General features: G+C 42.5%; 1 protein-coding gene across 3 annotated transcripts in view; it reads right to left on the reverse strand.

Moving 5' to 3' along the window:
- The window catches only part of WDFY4 (WDFY family member 4), a 144,536-nt gene extending 143,857 nt beyond the window's left edge, over positions 1 to 679 (reverse strand). For all 3 annotated transcript variants that reach the window (XM_040606886.1, XM_040606885.1, XM_040606887.1), the window contains exon 1: positions 578 to 679. The gene's annotated coding sequence lies outside the window, so the exon portion shown is untranslated. The remainder of the gene's footprint in view (positions 1 to 577) is intronic.
- Between the last annotated feature and the right edge of the window lie 7,582 nt (positions 680 to 8,261).

An 8,261-nucleotide genomic window follows, 5' to 3' on the forward strand; every position in this document is an offset into this window, starting at 1 on the left:
AGCTCTCCCACACAGGCACCTACTCTTTGTTTCTTCTGTTTCAAAAAGTAGCTTCTAAATACCTAATTAGCAACAGTTTCTTCTCTGGCTTGCATATACCCCTACCACAGTGAAGAGAGAAGCAGGGATATTTGATATACTTGCTTTTGAGATGTGGTACTCCTGGAAATCAAATGCTCTGGATCTCAAGAGCAAACAGAATGCTTCTGATTAGTCATGGACGATATAGTTGTAACAAACTCAGAGGAACAAGACCAGGCCAATTCTGATCATTTCAGAACAAGAGCTCGTTAAATAAGGACATGAAGCTGAACCAAATCTAACAAGTCTCCACCAGCAGCTCCAACAGATATACCCCTTAAATCTGTGACCCTATTATCATCCCTTGATTAAAGGATACAAGCAAAACACTGATCCATTTTGCTCCTTGTACTTCATTTTAGGGTGTACTTTGACTGAAACCTTTGCTGTTTGAAAATAACCCTACCACAATAAACCCGTTACAGGTAAACCTGCAGATACCTTCAACAACTAACAGTTTGTACCTTTTGCTTTCACAGCAAATATCTTGACATACCTGGGATCCTAGGTTCAGCAGCTCCTGTTGCAGTCAATAACCACATCCAGAGACAAGAGTGTTACTGCTTCTATCCTACTAGGCATCTTGGTGTATGCAGCAGCTCCCCCACTGCTCTTTCCACTGTGAATCACCTGATTGGCTGCTGCACTTATTTCCTGAGGAAAGCAGAAGTGAAGAGCAAATGACCCACATGCTCAGGACCCACCAGCTCCCAAAGCAACAACTGAGTTTATGCACAAACCTGACAGGCATTGCATGTTTCTCCCTAGCTCAAGAGTAACCAGGTATTTCCTCCTACACCATATGGACAAAGAAGAGTGTGTGTGTGGTGTGTGGTGTTTCATTTTGGTTTCAAATTTAAATTTTACAAATTTACAAAGTACAATTACTGCATGAATACAGCACCACAAAATTCATGCTCTCTGTGCAACCTGTGCCCAAAGGACAAGCAACAGCTAGAGTCCTTCCTCAAATGCAATACCCTTAAAATAAATACATTTGAATACTGAGGTGAATGCTAAATAATAGCTCTACTAAAATGATCAAGGAAGCTACTCAGATCAAGAGGCAAACAAGCTCTATAAGTTCGCTGACAACATAAGGGAGCCTAGATTAGATACTGGGTTGGAGCAAGACTACTTCTCAATTGCCTAGTTGCTCTTTTGTTCTCCCTATTAACACATCTGAAAGGCTTTACAATTGTTTTTTGAGGGGAGGTAGAGTTTAAACATTTTTACACAGGAAACTCAAGTGTTTTGTAAACTGCTTCTCCCCAAGAATTTTATGGTGACCTTTAGAATCAGTGGCATCACAGCCTTACAGTGATTGAAACCTGAGTGGATTTTACCCTAGGCAGTTAAAGTAATCTGTTTTCTGTTAACATCCACTTCACTCAGATGCCTGAAAAAGTATTCAGGAGGAATACTAACTTTCTCTTCCAGTTAAGCTATGGCAGTATCCAGACTGGAGACTCCTGATGTTTCTCAAGGTAGAAGCAGTATGTCTTGAAGGGACCGATTTCACTATTCAATAGGATTAAGCACTAAAACAGGACAGCGATTCCCTATACACTGCAGGGACCTCTCTTACTGCAGTGACGTTTCTGGCATAGAAATCCCAGAGGATTGGTTCTCATCCCTTACTGTGGAAATGTATTTATTGAAAGAAAGATCAACAATAGAGGCAGCAGCAAAATAATGGGTTTAGTTCATCCCTTTATAGATTATAGCAGGAATTAAGCATCTCTGTATCTCTGCTGTAAACAGAAATATACCTTAGAACCCAAGGAAAATATTCCACTCAGTCTGTAGAGACAGTAGCCTTAAGATGAGCAGATTTTGGAAAGCATTAGCTAAGTATAATGTATAGCATGTTTTCCAAGCAGATGCAATGTCACGCTGAGCTACCCACACCCAGGGCAGATCCAGCGAATGTTGCATTAGGCCACTTTAGTGAGCCCCACCGAGACATGCACAGCTCTGGCTGAGCTCAGTGCTGCAACAACATGGCTGTGAGGCCTCCAGGCAGCTGTGAGCACAGGCCCAGCAAGCTCACACAGCCTGCAAAAGGCTGCATCAACACCTCCACTACTTTTCTGCCTTAGACTGCTCACATATTAGCTGCTACCTTCCCACCTGTGATCTAGCCAAAACTGCAGCGGTGACATTAATGGCAGAAGCAGAGACACAGAAGAGAATATTAATACCAACCCAGAGACATCATCATCATTTCCCCTTTCCTGACTCAGAAACAAGCCTAAATGTGCTCCATTTCTGCCCTTTTAGTCTCAGTTTAAAACCACAGAACAGAATATCATTTGCAGCAGGCCCTCCATACTGTTTTCTCAGAGAGGTTTATTTCCCAGGAGCCTTCCCTATCCAGTGGTGCCTCCCCTCACTAGATGCTGTCAGGACCCAAGCAGCTACACAGTCATTAGTAGATTTGCAATCCACACAGCAGAGGAAGCACCATTTCTCTTTTTCACTCTGCACTAACTGCTGATGCGGCTGGAAGTCCCGAATTTCAACACACCCTCCTGCTTAATATCTGCTTCACTGGAGCGAAACAGCTTAACCAAATTATCTGTAGTAAAAATAACGCAAGAAATAAAGATAATCTAATAGCTAATGTAGAGGGGACAGTGCCACAATGCCCTTTGTCAGTTTGGGTTGGTTATATTAACAACCCCTTGCACAGTGCCTCCATCTACAAAAATGGAGAAGAAAATCCCTCTGTTCTTCATCGTTTCCCCCAGTCTCACAGGAATAAAAAGCCATGTCTCCCACATACTTGTATTTGTATCTACATGCAGGGCACCTAGCTCAGAGGAACCCTCATCTTGGTTTAAGGTTTCTGGAAAGGGCACTAGTAACCTCCTGGACCCAGGAGCTAACAACACCAACTGGAAACTGTCATCTGATAGGGGCAGCACCCTCAAGCAGATCTTGCATGGTCCAGTGGAGATGAGATGTCCTACCTGAGCTGGCCATACAGCGAACTTCCTAAGGCAAGGATCTGTAGATAATTACAAGGTCCACTGTCTCACAGCACCAAATAATGTCCCTTATGTCAATTCTTATTAAACGTCTCTCTTCTTTGCCACTCCAACCTCCACACACAATGGAAACCCCCTGTTTCACTGCTTTACATTAATACCACCCACACCAAAGGTATCTTAGTGGTCCAGAATGGCTGGAAGCATAGCACTTCTCCAGTTTAAGGCTGGAGATAAGCTACTGCAGGTTTCTCCAGAAACACAACTTGCACCACTTTTCATTTGCATTAGGTTCACCAAACAGGCTGACTGGTTACACCCAGAGCAGGCATGTCCTCTGCAGTTGCCATTGCCGGGGGGGGGCTGTCGGTTCAGCCCAACTGCAAACCCAGATGGGATGGAGCTCTGCTGAAAAGCCTGTATTTCTCCCTTCATTAAGTTTCTCTCCTTGCAGACATAAGAAATAAAATGCAGCTGATTTTGCTGAGACAATACATTTTTCTGATTTTTCTGCTGCACATTCATAACCTTCAATCTAGAAAAAAAACCAGTTAAACACATGTTCCTTTCAACACTGAAGTGCCCAAAAGTTGAATTAGCTGCAGTTTTTTTCCCATTCTTCACCTTTCCTGCTAAAATGCATTTTTTTCTCTTGATAAAAAGAACGTTGCTTAAAAAAAATTAATTGAATCATTTTTTATTTCTTTAACATCATAAAGGGAAGTGGCTGTGTTTCATTTTCCTCCCCTCTGTTCAATGGCAGAACAGAAGCCGACAGAGACTGCAGAGGAAGGCAATGCAAAAATTTAAACCATCTGCTTAACCATCATTTTCACTCATTGTTTTGCTCAGCAAACCTTGAATTCTACAATGAAGGAGGCATTCAGCTCCTTCAGCAAATCTTCCTAAAGAAGCAAAACCAGCAGGCTACAAAGCGAAAAGCTGCAAGGCTCTGAGACTGAGCAGCTCAGCTCCTCTCCCTCTGGATGTAGGGAGGCCTGGGGCGATGGGAGGCCACCCCGCTCTGTGACTGCACTTTCCCGGAGCGCAGAGCCTCGCTCGGGGAGGTGGGGAGTAAAAGCAGCTTCGGCCGGTGCTACCAGGCAGCTCCCGAAAGTCCCAGCGCCCTCACGGGGCAGCCTTCCCGCCCAGGCCTGCCGCCTCAGGCAGCGCCACCACCTCTGAGGAAAATAAGACAGCATGTACCGATGCCTGGCCACACTATGCAGATCATAAGGTAACTAGAATATTTTTACACATATATTGAATATGCAGAGATAACTATACTTCACCTTTAAATTAAATGAAGGTCACGCTGATGAAACCACGAGACTAGTTGCTGGTAAAGGTAGACTAGTTGCTGGTAAAGGTGTGCAGAGTCTCTGTGAGGCAATGTTTCCCTGCCTGTTGCCAGCCAGCACTCCTTGGACCCGAGCACTCAGTCTGGATCGGGAGGTCTCGTTACACTGCTCTAGCACCGTCACTGATAGGTTGTAAAAGGGCAGTTCGCAGTGCTGGCGCTGGAGCCAAGCTCCAAACTCACCTCAGGAAAGGCAGCCATTTTCTTCCCCACATGACCAAGGGTAGGTGACCTGCAACCCTCCCTCTCTGCCTCCTGCCAGCCAGCCTGCACCTCCGCACTGGTAAGGTTTGATCAGTAGTAGCAGTGTTACATTTTTTATCACATCGAATTCTGCTGTTTCAAAATATTTCATTGCAACTTGGAACAAATTGCCTCCAACAAAAGTCTGTAAATCAAAAGGGGATTTTTTTTCCAATGCTTTTGTTGTTTAAACAGGAATAAATCAAAGTATATCCCAGAGCCTGTATCTTAGAAGTCAGACAGGAGCAGTGCTTTTCAGCCTTTTCCAGTCTGTGTAATCCTGAAGTAGTTCCCTAAGAACCATTACACAGCAAGTGCAAGCCTGCTGCTTGACAGTCCCCCCCTTCACTCATCTCTTTTGGCTCCTTTAGGAGTAGTCAGTGGTGTGTGTGAGGGGAAGAAGTCACTGGACTATATAATCACAGAACTACCCTAAATAATTTTAAAATACTTTTTTTTAAAAAAAATGTGCATAGCTGTCACCAACATTATTTCAGAATTAGTAAAACAGGATTAATTTTTTAAAAGCACAAGGAAAAAGAAGCCACATTTAAAAACTGGTTTGTAACAACAGTAAAAACACTTTGAAACTCTCATACCCAAACATCTTGCTCAAATTAATAGGGTTCCCCCCCTGCCCAGAAGACAAAGAAAAGTATCAAATATGAAAGTTCCACTGGGAAGCTGCTATTTTGATTAAATGCCACCTACTGACTAGAAAAATGTTGTGCAGGAAAATTTTTAAGGCAGCTTTACTGAACACATGATCTCCACACTGGAAAGCATGTTAGTCTAATGAGATTGAGGAAGTTGAAAGGGTAATGCAAAATATAATGGAATACCATTTCTCCCCCCTCCCATACCTCTGATTAACTTCCTACTACAGGATATACAGGAATTCATTGTTTTCATGACCAACTCAAAAGTTGTCAAATGAAAGGATCATGATACAGAAGTTCTGCAAGAAAATGTTCACAAATATTTACAAAACAGAAAGGTAGACTTTAACACTTAGTACTTATCAGAAAATACCACTCTTAGACACAGCCTCAGAAAACAGCACAAGACATAATGCCATAAGCACATATTGACCAAGAGCTATTTGTTGGAAGATTTATTCTTCTCACTTTCTCTGCAGAAGCACCAAAACCTCTGCAGACAATACCACCTCCTTAAATCTCAGAAATTGGTTCTAGTTCCTAACATCTCTTTGCTCTCTGAAGGATGTTGTGTAGCTTGCACAGCCCACAGCAACTCTCATTGTCATCTTGTACGAAATAGGGAGCCTGAAGTTACAAAATCCTTGCAATGCAAGTATGAGCACAGATATTTTTCCATCTCTGATGTGTCCCCTACTAACTACTGCTATTTATTCTTTGGCTGCTACCAAGTCTATTTATAAACTCCTGCTCCCCTGACCTTGCTTTCCTATAAGCTGCACTCCCAGACTCCACATGTATCCAAGAAGGCTGCTTTCCCACACTGATAACTACTCAGGTACTTTCAAATAGCTAATAACCATGCTTAACAAGCTGTCACAGTCTATTCATGGATAAGCCTGGGTTTTCTACAAATATTCTTCTAGCTCTCTGCACTAGACTCATATATCTTCCCCTGTCTTTAATTCCTTATTTACGGAACTAATACTTCAATTGAATTTGGTTGCTAGCTTTCTGCCACAAAATTCTGGACAGAAAAAATGGGGACAAACTGATGAAAGCAGTATTTTTCCTATCTGGTATGTTCTGGTTTAAAAAACAACTCTTGAAGACAAATAGCCTCCCTGGGGACTGTGGTTTCCTTTTTTTCCTAGGAAAGGACTGCTTTTAGGGTGTTCAGGTGACTCTGCTCTAGGCTGGTATGTAATATGAAAAATCTCCTTAATCTTCACTTAATTTATAGGCAGATTGTACATTAGCATTTTTTTGTGTGTGTGCTAGGAACTTGACCTCTAAAGATACACAAAATTGCTGCGGCTGCTCAGCAGAGGTAATATTAGACTTGGAATTAAACCCTAGAACTAAACACGTAGTATTTTGTTAAAGAAGTAAAGTAGAGCAACAAGAAACTGGTCATTAGCTGCATGATCACTTGGGAGCTCAGTGCATTCAGCAGAACTTGAAAGCACAGCTTCCACATCTGAAGCAGAGGCTGTTACCACATGGAGCAAAGGAGGAATTGGTAAAATAATGCAGTAGTTACCTTGCAGAGAGGCTCACCACAAGAGGGAAGTGCAACAGGATCCTCAGCAGCTACTTGTAAGATAGGAGTCCTTTTGCTGTGATACCTTCCCAGAGCTGAAGAGCAGTGGCTCAGAGCTGACAAACAAGCAAATTCCTTCTGCAAGGCTGTATTTTAGGATGCCAGTTCAAACATGGGGTCCCTAGGGCTGTCTCTGCCTGCAAGAATTACCTCTTTAAGCAGGGAAATGTGAACAGCAGACTTCACATGGAGGTCTAAGGCAGCTTATTCAGCAGTAGGATTTGTTAAGCTGTCTAAAAAACAGACACCAGTCATGAGGTCAGACTTTAATTGGTTTGCATCTCAGTGCATCGATTGCTACACAGTGCTTAGAGGAATGTGCAGATGCCTCTAACTTGAAGGAAGCAGAAGTCTGTCTTGAAGTCTGGGAGCAACATATTCAGAATATAATCTGCAAGGTTTGTCCCATTTGTGCCAATTATGTAGCAACAAGCTAATACCAGAACCTGCGTTCAGACCACTGGCAGAGTTACCAGTGCAAAAAAAATTGGTCAGTCAGGCCCATGGGCTTGTGTTTTATTCTGCACAACTGAAGAAGCTCAGAGATGGGATCCATTTTAAAAGACATCTTAAATGTACAGACGACAAGTGTATGACTAAATACTTAATGTAGACACACCAGGCTCTAGTGGGGTTTTTATTTCTATTTAAGTTCTTTTTAATTTCCATTAAACTTTTATTTTCTATTTTTAGTTCTTTTTCATTTTTTCTCAAATGAGATGAGAGTAAAGATGAAAAATTCAAACAGCCTGCCTTTGCCCAATAACAGGCATTCCTGCCAGAGGTACTGAGACCTCTTACTTTCCATACAGACTGTACATTTGAAACGTATACACGAAATATACTGCATAGCCTTTTAGCCTCTACCCAAGCTCCAGATATTACCTAGTTTGTGGGTCTCAGCGGTAACACGAGCAGTCTTAACTGTGAGCTTTTTTTGTGGTGGCACCTTCCTCTCTGAGCGTCACCAGGTGGCAGCACGACAGAAGGGCTTGCAAGGTCTGCTGTTAGATGAGGCAGCAGAAATCATATATATCGGCAGGTACACAGTTTATTTTCATGTTAAAATTGCAGCTTCCGTTTCATTTCCTCAGTCCAGCCTCAATAACGATGCAGGAAAGTATCACAGCACAAAATATAACGACTTACTTTCCTGTTTATTTACTTTCAGCAATTTGAGCATTTATAGGATTACATTTTCATACTCCCATCAGCCTCTGGAATGGACAGGGTTCATTTGGGCACCCAGCAGAGAAGCCACTTGGAAAACAGCAGTCTGCTTTGACTCTCTCACTTTAGGGGCACAGATTATAAAGTTGACA

Source organism: Falco naumanni, chromosome 9, assembly GCF_017639655.2.
Source record: "Falco naumanni isolate bFalNau1 chromosome 9, bFalNau1.pat, whole genome shotgun sequence".
NCBI lineage: Eukaryota > Metazoa > Chordata > Aves > Falconiformes > Falconidae > Falco > Falco naumanni.